A 13785-nucleotide genomic window follows, 5' to 3' on the forward strand; every position below is an offset into this window, starting at 1 on the left:
TGGACAATAATAAACTGGACTTAAAGTTAAAATCTCCTCATTAAAAGACATTATTTAAAAAATGAAGAGAGAAGCCACAACTGGTAGGATATATTCACAGCACAAATCTGCCAAAGGACTCACATCTGGGTAATTTAAAGAACTCTGAAAAATCAATAATTAAGACAATTTAATAAAAATATAGGCAACAGCCACGTCACAAAAGTAGACATGGGTGGCTAAAAACGTAGAAAAATGTATATCACTAGTCATCAGGGAATGCAAATTAAAATCACAATGCGGTATTACTACATCATGTTTAGAAAGGCTAAATTTTGAAAAGTGTGAAAATGTGAAGTGTTGGTGTGGACATGGAGCAACTGGAACTCTCATATGTTGCTAATGAGAATATTAAGTGATTAAAAACATATTTCCACGTGGTAGAAGAGTTTTATGGAATCTCTATCATTAATAGCTGAAAAAGTGGAAAGATCGCTAATGCCCACTGACAGGAGAATTGATAAGCAAATTGTGATGTATTATCACAAGGGCATACCACCGAGCCTCAAAGAGGAACAAGCTATTAACTCGAGCAATAACATGGGTGAATCTCAAACACGTTATGTGAATACACTAAGCCAGACACAAAGGCTTTGGACTATGTGATTCCATTTATACAGGGTGGAGCAAAAGTAGGTTTAAAGTTGCTCGTATGGAAAACAGTACAATAATTAATAAGTAATAATACAGGAATAAACTCTGTGTTTTGTGTACTCACAACTGTAAACCTATTTTTACGCCATCCTGTATGAAAGCTAGAGACTAGGCCCAAGTTAATCTATAGAATAGTTGCCTCAAAGGCAGGAGGGAGCAGGAGGAGGAAATTAAATATGAAGACAAATTACAGCTACTCCAGAGAAGATCGCTCCTCTGTCAGAGTGGGGGGAGAGTTTCCTGCATCGAAGAAGAGTTTCTCATCACAGCTCCAACGTGGTTCAGAGAGTCTATGAATTATCTATGAAATGTCCTGACTACGCAAACCCTGGCTATGTTTCTGCAAACCTAGCCATAGTCCCAATGCCCTTGTCTGGGGCAGAATCAGGGTGGAGAATTGGAACAATACTAGGGATTCTAATTTTCAGGCCCCATCTTGGACAACGGGCTCAGAGAACAAAAGCTCTCTGACTTGCAGTTGTGTTCACAAGGAATTTGTTTCTGTTTGTATCTTTTATTCTTTCTTTAGTGCATTGGCATGGAATTAAAGTGTTATGTTTTCTGCTGATTATTTGTGAGCCTTTAAAGAAGAACATCATGGAAGAGTAATGAAATTTTTAAAAAATCTCAGATACCTCATAGAATTGCAGAAGTTAATGAGAGCAACAGGCTCAGGAAATAAGCTTATAATAGGCTTATTTAAGCATAAATTTATGTTAACTTTCTAAGGGAGCTTGGTTTAGACCTCTGTTTCAGTTCTATAAAATATAAATGAGAGATAATTATACCTACTATATTTATCCCCTACTGTTGTTGTATGGGATTAATTAGAACCCATAGGAAAGTACTTTTAAAATACAAAGCAGTATGCAGAGGCAGAGGGTAATTTCATAATTACAATGAAAATCACACATCGGCAATATATATTTTTATTGACCAGTTAAGGAAATGAACTAACATTTATTGGACACTTTCTGCATGCCTGTTTTTTTTTAGAAGGTATCTCATTTATCCTTCATAATACAGTGAAGAAACTGTAATGCCAGTTGTTCAGTAATTTTTCTCATCTTGAAATTTATGTTAGTTTGTTGTATCTTAAGTGTCCACGTGAGCTGCCTTTATTTCTGGTATAAAGTGGGAAATCAGTCAAGCGCACAACGCACTTGCTCAAAGATGAACACCTGCATAAGCCAGGGAGCTGCAATGAAAAGAAAAGCCTGCGCTGCGCTTTTACAACTTCATACACTCCTCTCCGCAACTCTTCAATTACTTCAAAAGCCAGGCAATGCTTGTTGCTGGCCAAGGATACCTAGTAATATAATCAGGGCTAGGAGTGGTCCATAAATAAATTTTTAAAAAAGATTAAATTGGGGGGAGATCTTAAAAAACTGACACATACCTATAAATATAAATGCATATTTATTTCTAAATCTTTTTTTTTTGGTGTCATTTCAAGGTCTTTTCTAAAAAGATAAATTATTACTATGCTGATTAGAGTTTTGTCTGGTCTTTCAGGTACAAACCTCAGAGGAGCCATTCTGGAATTCTTTGAAGTGGCGTGAAAATTTAAAGACTTTTTTTGGCAAGAAATCTGAATGTAATAGCCCTTTTAATTTGGGGGATTGTTTCTCCTGATCTTTTGTAGTTTCCTCACCCACAAAGACTTGACAGTAATTTTCTTAGTACTGACTTTCTGAAGTTATTTCTAAAGCATTAAACTTGCTTTCCATAGAATAACCATCTTCCTCTTTGTGCTCATATTTAACAAGCCTACGTAATATTTAGTTATAACGAGTTATTTCACTTAATTAAAATTAATATGCTATTTAGGTATACAATTATACACAAACTATAAACGCCATCGTTAGGTTCGCTGATGTGGGAGCAGACCAAGCTGACTCTGGGAGCTGTGCGCGTCTGACGGTGGCAGACGCACAGGCAGAGGCCCCCTCCCCGCTGCAAGCACTGGGCTGGGGGCACCGGGAGGCCGCGTCCAGAGGGAGCGGAGACTCGCCAGACGCGGGTGCTGAGAGGTGGGAGTGGGCTGGGAAGGCTTTCCCTGGCTGAGGGGACCACGCAGGAGCCAGAGGCATTGGGACGTGCCACCTTCCTCACACCCGGCAGGGTCACCGGCAGCTGGCGGAGCTTAGCTGGTGCATTTCCAGCGCAGGCCGCCTGACCTGCAGGGAGGCTGAGGGCCAGGGCCAGACGCTTCCACACCACCTCTTGCAGAGGGACAGTCTCTTCTTTGCGTGGCTCACTCACTTTGCATAATGTCCCCTGCGTGATCTCTCCTGTCTGTGGAATCTACGAGAATCGAATACCTTGAAGCAGAGTGGAGAACGGGGGCTCCCAGGGCCGGGGGGGTAGGGGCACGGGGAGATGGTGTCAGAGGTGCAAACTGCGGTTACGCGGCATGAAGGACATCTTAGAGGGCAAAGTGCCGCGTGAGGACTCCGGTCAGGGACAGCGCCGAGTGCACTGCAGATCTGCTAGGACCAGATGCCAAGGGCTCTTACCACATACGCAAAAAGTGTAACTGGGAGGAGGTGATGTGTTAACTCGCTTGACTGAGTAACCATTTCACTGTGTATATGTATATAAAATCACCAGGTTGTACACCTTAAGTATATACAATTTATATTAGAAATAAAATGAAACACATTTTAAAAAGAATGAGAGAGTCTCATTGAGCAAGCAGTCCGGCAGACTTGCTGGCCTGGCTGTGGTCGCGATCCCAGTGGATTCCTATCAGGAAGCACTCTCCCCAGAGAACCACCGCCTTGGAAATTCTTTGATGAAGGACAAGTTTCTTTTCCACTCTGGAGAAGTACCCATGCCTCAAACAATTCCTCTAGGTAGAGAAAGTGCACCCATTCTGATGAAAATATTTTTGTTCTGGCTCTTCTCTGAACTTTTGGAACTCCCATTAAACCTAGCAGAGGTCACATTGGAAAACTCCAAATGCACGATTTGGTGGCAAGGTGGATGAATAGTAATACAGCTTTTATAGAAGATCATAAAGTGCCCTAAAAGAATTGCTTTTACGTAGCACAACTGAAGCTACTCTTAATATTAATCAATACCTAGAAAACCCAGCTGATTCTCTGCACTGCACCTGCCTCAGTTAGCAGCCTGTGATCATAACCCTTTACTCCCTGCCACCTTGTTAGAGGAATATCTGTAAAAGTCTCATCTGAGTGCCCCAAAATTGAAGTACACGGATCAGTTAAAAAGCAAAGTGTTTGCACAATCTGGAAAATGGTGTTGGGTGTAGGCTTATTTATAACAATGAAAGAAAATGATTAAGACTGATGGAGGATAGGAATCTTTTCAACGCTTTCCTTATAAATTGCCAGTTGTTTTGCATATTGTATTGTTCTGCGTTTGACGGATGAAGACGTTGTGAAGCTGAAAGGGCCCCAGGAGAAGCAGTGGCACAAATCGAAGCTGCTGTTTCCTGGAAGACCAGATGCCACTTCATTGCCCTGGAGTTTACATATTTGCCCTGACCTTTAGAGGGCTGTTTCGAGTGCTTTCCTGTCTGCTGTAGATTTTACCTGGAGACAAAACTGTCAATATACTTTCTGCCACATTTTTGTTTTCTGCCTGGGAAATATTATAGCATGCTTTATTCTTAGGAAAAAGAAATACACCTGCTTTCAGAACATTGCTCCCTAAGGTAAGCGTGTCTGCACTCTTCATTCTTTTTCAGTAGCTGCTATGAGTCCTTTGCTGTTAAAAATGGGTGAACAGCTGCCAGTAGCTGTTACCTCTTCCTACCATGTTTTCTCCAAAATGTCTTCTACTTAAGTGTTTGCAGAGATAGGGACAGGGGAAGATTTTTGAGCCTATTTATGATGTAGGAACACTTCAGTCTCTGAATAAAATATTTAAGTTCATTAGTAATGTTCTTGTGATAAGCAATTATAGAAAACTCCTTGAGTTTCTGGAATCAGGACTAACCATATCAAGAAATGCACCAGGCATGGGGAGGGACGCAAGGATGAATGTGAGGTGGCTTGGTCTCTACCAGGACTGGGAGATAAGACATGTTCTACATAAATAGAGCACAGACTGTCAGGCAGGTAATATATTGTCTACCAGATGGCAAAGGCACTACGTGTTAGCATGCTCAGAAGAGCAGCATAGAGGAAGCAGGAGCCTCCTGGGGAGACTTAGCTTGAAGCAGTGCCTGTGATACCAGCTAGGACTTCTATAGGCAAAAGTCACGGCCCTGCTACGGAATCAGGCAGGTGGAAAGCGAAGTGCTTAGTGCCAGGGCAGGCATTCATTGCACGCTCCGGATGACCCCAGCGATGGCAATACACGGTGTGCTGCTGTGGCCTGGAGCACAGGCTGTGGGCTCTGACTACACGGTGCTGAATCCCAGCTCTGCCATTTACCAGCTGTGCGACTTTAGGCAAGTTTCTTAGATTTTTCTGTGGCTCAATTTCATTGTTTGTAAAATGGAAGGAATGCTAATACTTAAATTATAGGGTTGTTGCGAGGATTAAATTAATACCCATAAAGTATTTATTTTAGTACCAGCCACATAAGATTACAGCTAGTGTGGGAATAGATTGAGAAAAGCTTTGAAAGCACAGGACTTTCGTATTCATTCTGCGAATGAATGCTTTTCCAGCCAAGTTATTTATTCCGTGGAACATTGGTTTGGAGAAAGAAAGTAATTATATATTAAAAGAAGTGAGGAAGTTTGCAAGTAATAACTTAAGAGTTTAGGGTGCAGTATATACTCTTTAACCAAGACAGTAAGTGCTGATTTTTTTTTTTTTTTTTGCATTATCAGAATATTTTGGCTCAAAACCTTTTTTGTGTTCTTCCTGTCCCCATGGTGTTGGGTTATTGACCTATTAGTATCCAAAGCGGGAGTGCTTTCATCAGAAGCCCAACAGCGGCCTGTGGAACTGAAGGTTGAGATTTCCATATTTTTCTCACTGGTTGGAAGTATACACTTTGCTGCTTGTCTTATACCAATAATCATTTAACCTGAAATGTAGGGAAATACTGTGCAAGATAGTCATCATTACTCAAATAGGCAACTCTTAAAAATAAAGAACTGGAATGCCGTTACACTGTGCTTCTTCTAATATCTGGATGTGCTTATAAAGAAAAGTGACATAAGGTTTAGCTATTACTTGGTAGATTGTACTAGCTATGACATCCCATCTGACAGCTTTAAAAGAGGTTTTAAAGTGAACTGTTCAGGATTTTCATCAGCTAAAATAATGATCCAATGAACAACTATGAACAAAAACTTACAACATGTCTAAATATGATTCCCCCATATAATTTTCGTGACTGCATTTGTATGATATTTTTTCCAAAGAATTCTATCAATTCTTCCTCGCATAGGAAGTCTTAGCACAATGGCTACAAGTATTTCTAGGTGTTTGTGTGTTTGTGTGTCCGGGGGGGGGGGGGGTTAGCAGTATAGATTATGAGGATTTGACATTCTGAGATCTGAACAAAACTCACATGATTAGATGATTTGACAAGGAAATTGATGGCAAGTTTTTAGTAAAATGCCTTCTTCTGAGATCTAATATACACATAGGTTTTCTTTTAAAATTCTTTTTGCCTCTTATGTTTAGAGTTTGTACACAGCTTGAGGCAGATCACACTCTACCTCTGCTCTAAAGGACTTTCAGCTTTATTGAACTTTTCTGAGCAGGTGACAGTCTCCTGCAGTCACACTCCATTACTCTGTTTTTGCTCTTTCCTCTCCTATGAAGACTATTTCAGCACATGGGAAGTAGAGATCTTTTATTTTCTTTCATGCTTTCTTCCTCCTCAAATTGTTGTCTTAAGAGACAAGAGATGAACTAAAGTGTTTACTAAAAAGTGGTTGCTTAATGGTATTTAGAAAATACACCATAAATACGTATAATATCTGCCAAAGTTAAAGGGAAAAAATGATTAAGAATCCAAACATGTAATTAGGTTAACATCTTTTTTTTTTTCTTTTTTCAAAATAGTGAACAGGGAAGTTTACCAGTGCATTGAAGATTAAGTGTAGCTGCAATAAAATGGTAACTTTTTGTTTTCAGTCTTACAGACATTTTTCAAACACTGGCCAACATAGCAGATCTGGGTTAATGTAGAGACATTTTTCATGGTCTGAAAGAGGGTTGTGGATGCTGGTGAAATGCGTTATTACTTCTCGGTGGTCAACATACCACATCGTGGATGTCTGTTTTGTTTTAACATAGACATTGTTCTATTGTAATAAAGAAAACAAGTTCAGGAAATTACTGCCGTTTGAAAAACAAATTTTCACTTGAAACTACAGTGGGGCAGTCACAACATAACACAACCAATTGCTGGGTGTCAAATTCTGCTGAAAGACTTTCACAGAGAAAGACTTTGATAATTATCACTCTATCCTCACCGGCATCTTCCAATGAACAATAAATTTTATCTCATCACGTTCATGAATTGTAGCCAAGAGAATAATAAACCGTCAGCAGACATGTTTATTTTAATTCTGAAATTGATGGTGGAATCCAGTGCCTTTGGTTTCAAAGTGAACAAGAGGGTTTCCACAGCTGGGATTGAACGACATGCAAATCTGAGCTGGAGGGGCCACTGAAGTGTGAATGAAAGACTTACTGCCTTCGGCCTGCTCATCTGAAGCTTTTTCCTAGCTGTGCACATGTTTTCCAAACCCATTCATCTCCTATTGAATTTCCTGCAAACATGCAGACACTTCTGCCCCATTGCACAACCCACCTAATGCTTTATTCATTTTATTTGATTTATTTATACTGTGCCTATTTCTCCCAGTGCTCCAATGTGAACTTAATACAAATTCAATATTTAAGGCAAAGCCAGCAGCCGACACTAGTTTTAATGAAAGCAAATATTAGGAAAGTACGGAAAGATGAGTCACATGTTACATGCTAAGGATTCTATCAGTCGGGGGCAATGCAGGTTCCAATGGAGGTCCAAATTAAGATATTTTTGCCTCTAAAAACTTTTAGAGGGCAAATCTGGGTTGGCAGTCAGACCCAAAGTAGTACATAAGAGAGAAAGGTTGAAGTTTTGAAGGCAGCTGTTTGATGATGACTGGAGTGTCTTTATGACTAACTTATAACCGTTGCTGAGTTTCATTCCCATAGTCTTCTGGATATTTTAAGGGGAAATGATATATAAAAAAGGAATAATATTATATCTCTCTTAATAAAATACAAACACTATTTTGTGGGACTTCTGAGTCTGAAAATTTTAAAAACATATGATTACCCTGGGCAAAAGGGATCAGACTTCAGCTCATGCAAGCAGAAGTGAGTATTATTTAAGATTATTTAAGAAGTATTATTTAAGATGAAAATGCTGCAACTGAGTGCCTTGAACTTGATGTTAGAGTGACTAAGAGCATTGACTTTGGAGGATTGTACATTTTATAGCATATGAACAGCAGTTAAAGCTGATGGCACGTTTCAACAGTCTTTTAAATCGGACATGGTATAATCGAGAACACAGAAAAGCCATCATGTATTCTAGGTATAAAAGATTTAATATATGGATTAAGGAGGTACACAATTGTTGGAAGAGCTGGAGTCAAGGAAGCCAACAGTGAAGATCTCAGCATGAAGCGACAAATGGATGGTTCTCAAGTCCTTACCTGGAAGCTGCTGCAATTCTTAAGCATTTTCAAGTGGCTCCCATGACACAGTCAGTTTGAGGCTGGTGGTTCCTGAACTCCCTACGAAGACTCTGAGTCTCATATTTGTCCACACATCAGACTGCAACTTCCCCTGGAAAATAATAGTTCCTTAAAATTCTCATGCAAATGCCTTTCATTGGCAAGACTTACCCCTGAACCATACAAAGAAGAGAATCATGGGAAACAGAATGCAGTCCTTAACTTCACAGTCATTACCTGCTGGATTAAACCTCAGAGGGAGGTAGAAGTCATAGTAAGTTGACATTGAACTCTCCAGCCCAGTTTTCAAAGACAATTCAGGGAAGTACAGGAAACTGTGTTTCAGATGGAAAAACCTAAAAAATACTGACACTGGAGGGAGAAAATTAAACACTCAATTTATAAAGTATCTTACACTTATGTAGGCAAAATATAGAGTTCTGGGAGCCTAACTTCTTAGTGTCTGGAAAATTACTATAAGAATTACTTTAAAATTACTTTATTAAAGGACATGACATAAAATGACAGTTTGTTCTAAAATGTTTTAGCTACAGCTTTCTGTGGTGGACCTGTATTGACTACCTGCCCAGCTCCTGAACCAATAAATTCTTCCTTTGCTATGGAAACTTATGACAACCCTAGTCCCCAAAGCCACATAATGAAATCCTTGTTCAGAATTGATTTAGTGATAAGAAGGCATTTGGCTCAAGGGAGACTGATAAGATTCTTCCTCCAGGGAATTGTAGGTGAGTCTGGGCTTCTTTTGACCATAGTGGATCTCACCTTGGGAACTCCGGGTTAGCCAAGTGCTGTGTGCTGTGTGGACTGGGAAGCCAGTCTCCGGAGAGAGGGAGATAAAGAGGCGGGCCAGAGAGAAACAGGCCAAGGGTGTAGTGAGAGCTCTACGACTTTCCGATTCCTCGTCGCACTCTTTTGGTGACCTGGACTTGTAGCCCTTAGGTTCTGTAAAATAGTCCTGGGTCCATATAATAAATCCTATGTCCTCAGCCTGTCTCAGCTATTTTTTAAAATTTTTCCTTAAGGTACCTTGAGTTGGCTTCTGTTGCTTACAACTATAAACCACTAACAAAGGATGTTCGTTACATTTAAAATACTATTCAATTCAGAGAATATCTCACTTTAAGAAAATACTTAATGAACAAAATAATGCCATTATTGCTTATTTCCTTTCTGATTAATTTAGTCACTTCCACTTTCTTATTTTTCTTACTGTTCTGTGACTTTGGGACTTTTAACTGATCTCCCCCCTCCTATCTCCCACCTCCTACTAGTAAGATCAGAAGAGAAATGAAATCTGGGGGATCCGAGATGGCGGCAGACTGAGCGGAAGCCACACGGACACTCTCCCGGGACCAATCTGGATTTACAACTAAAACATACAAAAACCATCCTGAAAACCAACTGAAGACGAGCTGGGGAGCACCCCATAACCAAGGAGGAAAGAGGAGACCACACAGAGGCTGGGAGGAAGGGCGGACGCGAGAGGCCTGGCTGGGCTCCCGCAGGCAGCAGCTGGAGGGCCGGAGGGAGATCTCAGCTGGGGGGTCCCACTGAGCACTCTGGGCCTAAACCCCAGGCTGGGCTCCCACAGGCAGCAGCTGAAGGGCCGGAGGGGGACCTCAGCTGGGGGGTCCCACTGAGCACTCTGGGCCTAAACCCCAGGCTGGGCTCCGCAGCCCAGAGCACCAGGACTGAGAAAGGTGCCCACATGACATCTGGCTGGGAAAGCACCGGGTTTCTGTCGGCCAGGGAGAGGCGGCTGGGACTGCAGCCTCTTAAAGGGCCAGGGCGTAACATTTCAGGTGCAGCCACTCACCTTGGGCCCCAGCAGAAGGGAGAGTGGAGTGGACTGGAGCTGGGTGGGGAGAGTCTGGGGTTGTGGGCTCTGCAGAGTGAGATCAGGGGACGCCCATCTGGGTTCCTGTGCCAAGCCATTCCCCGAGGCTGTGGAGGACAGCTTTCTGGGGCAGCAAATTTTCAGCTTTTGCCAGAGGGGGGGAAAAATTGCCCCACCCTGCTGGAAAGCCTCCCGCCCTGCCCAGAGGAGTTTCCACAGCCTGAGGCTTGTTAGGAGACTGATAACAGCCAGCAGCCCCACCCTGTGGAGCTTCTACAGCCTGTGGCTCATTAAGAAAATCAGATTAATCAGTCTGCAGGAAGAGGAAGACCTCTCGGTGCTTTGTCTTTGCCTGATCCGCTTCGGGACCCGGGCCTTGGAAAAGCAGGACTTTGGTGAGCATCTTGGTCTTGTCCAAACCCACCGAGCCCCAGCAGTGGAGACCTCAAGCCTAGGGTTGTTGATAGCTCTAAACAGGGTACTCAGGGCCAGGCACAAACTGTGTCTGACGTTGGTCTGTACCAGAGACCCTCCAAAGAGACTGAGAGTCCTAGCAGATCTCCCTAACACTTAAAAACAAACCCCAAAAAGTAGCCAAGATGGGGAGACCAAAAAACAAGCCCCAAATGAAAGAACAAGAGAAGTCTCTAGAAAAAGAGCTAAACGGAATGAAGATAAGCAATCTCTCAGATATAGAGTTCAGAATACTGATTGTAAGGGTGCTCCACAGCATGAAAAAGATATGGAAACTATGAAGGAAATGAAGAATGACAGCAGAAATAAAGAATACATTGGGAGGAATAAACAGCAGATTAGAGGAAGCTGAGGATCAGATCAGTGAATTAGAAGAAAGAGAAATAAAATCTGAAACTCAGGCCATGTGGTTTTGGACTTGCTAAACATGGAGAGAAATGAGACAATTAAACTTAATGACAAAAATGAGGTTCTAGTAATGCTTCAGGGTCGTCTGTTCCTAAGCCTGTGGGATATCTCTTATCAATATAATCAAAGCTATGCTACAGAGAGAACGCTCTGGATTCCACCTCCAACGAAAGATTGCCAACTTCTCTTCAACAAAATAATTGGCCACACTGGTAAGTATGCTATTGTTAATATAAACCACTGTAATAGGTAACCAGAAACCTGAACTAGCAATGACAGATTTAGAAGTGAGTTAAAAATTTGGCATAGGAATATTTTTTGCATTTGACTTTCATATAAGGTGAGATGGGGGAGGGGCAATTTCTTGTTGGCACAAAACTTTATTAAAAAAAATAAGTAATGTATATTATTGCCACTATCTACTTCATCATTTTCATAAGAAAAAAGCAATTCCAATCACTTCATGTATTATTTCTAAACATTCCTTTTGTATTATTGCATTAAAGCTAATTTTATTCACTTAGGCGAAGACACAAATTGTGACCACAGACGCATTCAACAGGAAACATTTATGCCCTAAATAATTCAGGCAGCAGTAGAATTTAGATTACTTAGTTTCCTCTAAATAATTTAGGGGTGGCACTTAAGGGCACCAAATAATCCACCCATGAACTGAGGAGCAAAATTATGGTGCATAATTTTTGATATTTAAATCTTAGAGGCCTTTCCTCTTTTTTTCCAGCATAGGGAATCTGAAAAGAATTCTTTTAAAATAAATGGGTTATGAGTAGACTCTTAAAATATCAGCTCTTGGCACCTTACCAGCGCTGCTTTGAATGAGTGCTCTGCAAGGAGCTAAACGATTGTAGCCCCACATAAGGCCTAGTGAGCACACACCTTGTTACACCTTTCCTGCAAGAGTCACTACACGTAAATCATTTCCCCTTTTTTGACACCATGTATTTCTTTTATTAAACACACACACACACAGACACTGTCCCCTAGAATGTTTGGTATATTGCTCATAAAAGAAATTAGTGCTGTTGCAATTAAAAATGCTTTCAGTTTTAGGAGAATAAAATAAGTTGTGTTCAGATAGACTAGAGTCATGATAAAGCTTTTGGTTCAAAACATTTTAAGTACATTTTAAGTACTTTATAGAAGATGTGGATAATGAGATCACAGAGTCCCTCCCCTTGACCAAGCCAGTTAAGGCATTTGCTTGACTCTTTATGCAAATTGAATTGTTTGGTGTTAAAACATCATTGTTTTAACAAAGCATAATCAAAATAAAGTTAAGCTACTAGGATAAGGAATACTTTAAATTAATAAATTTACATAATAAAGTGGTTTGGTTTAGAAATTTTGTTTTTTAATAGAACTTTATTAAATACATAATATTAAAATTAAAAGAGATAAGTAAATTAAATGCTTATAAACTTATTACATTTACTGGCTGAGTAAGTTTCAGTAAATAAACAGGTAATTTACCATTTCATAACTTAATTAAAAATACTTCCAAAGAGAATAGTTGCAACTGGCTTTTTAAATTTTATTATTTTTATTGATATTTTACTTGCTGTTTTATTTCCTGTTACTATTGTGTTATTACCAGCAATATTTTATTTTATTTTAAAATAAACTTTAATGAGGTATAATTGCATGCAATAAAGTTTAGATTTATGACTCTCGACAACAGTATACACCTGCCCAACTACCATCGCCACAAACAGCACATTTCCACCCTTTCAGAAAGTTCTCTTGTCCCCCTTTGCTACCAGAGCTCCCTGATTCCCCACCCTCCAGAGCCGGGCAACTACAGGTCTGATTTCTATTATTTTATATTAGTTTTGCTTAGTTTGATATTAGTTCTAGAATTTCTTATACGCAAATCACACAGCTTGTGTGTGTGTGTGTCTGTCTGTCTGCCTTATTTCATTTAGCGTAATACCTGTGAGATCCACCCATGCATCAATAGTTCATTCCATTAACTTACCTAGTTGTATTATGTGGTATGAATACACTACAGTTTGTTTATCCAGTTGCTTTTTGATGAACGTTTTGGGTGTCTCCAGCTTTTGGCTTTTGTGATATTTAATTTAGTTTAACTGTTTATTAAAATAATTTTAATTCTGATATAATTTCAAACTTAGATAAAAATTACAAGAAAAGCACAAAGAATTTCGTTTCCCTAGTCATTTAAGATTTAGCTGATGCTCTGATGTTTCATTTTCGCAAATACCTTGGTGTATATTTCCTATAAACAAGGACATTCTCCTACATAATCACACTACAGCCAACAAAATGAACATTAATACATTCCCCGTAGAATCTACAGATCCTCTTTAAGCTTCACCAGTTTTCCCAAGAGTTTAAACCAAGGTTGCATGTTGCAATCTGTTTCATGCCCTTCAATTATAAACAATTCCTCAGTCTTTCCTTGCCTTTCCTGATCTTAATTTTTTTTTCTGATCTTAATATTTTTTGAAGATTAGAGCCAGTTAGTTACTATAGAATTTCCTCAATTGGGATTGTGCCTGATGTTTTCCTATGATTAGATGCAAGTTATGCATTTTTTTGGCAAGAGTATCAGAGAAATAATATTGTGTTCTTTTCATTGTATTCTAATAAGTGGTAAACAGTTTTAATTTGTCCAGTGATTGGTGATGTTAACTTTGATGAT

Source organism: Miniopterus schreibersii (genome assembly GCF_964146895.1).
Source record: "Miniopterus schreibersii genome assembly, chromosome: 1".
NCBI classification, from domain to species: Eukaryota; Metazoa; Chordata; class Mammalia; order Chiroptera; family Miniopteridae; genus Miniopterus; species Miniopterus schreibersii.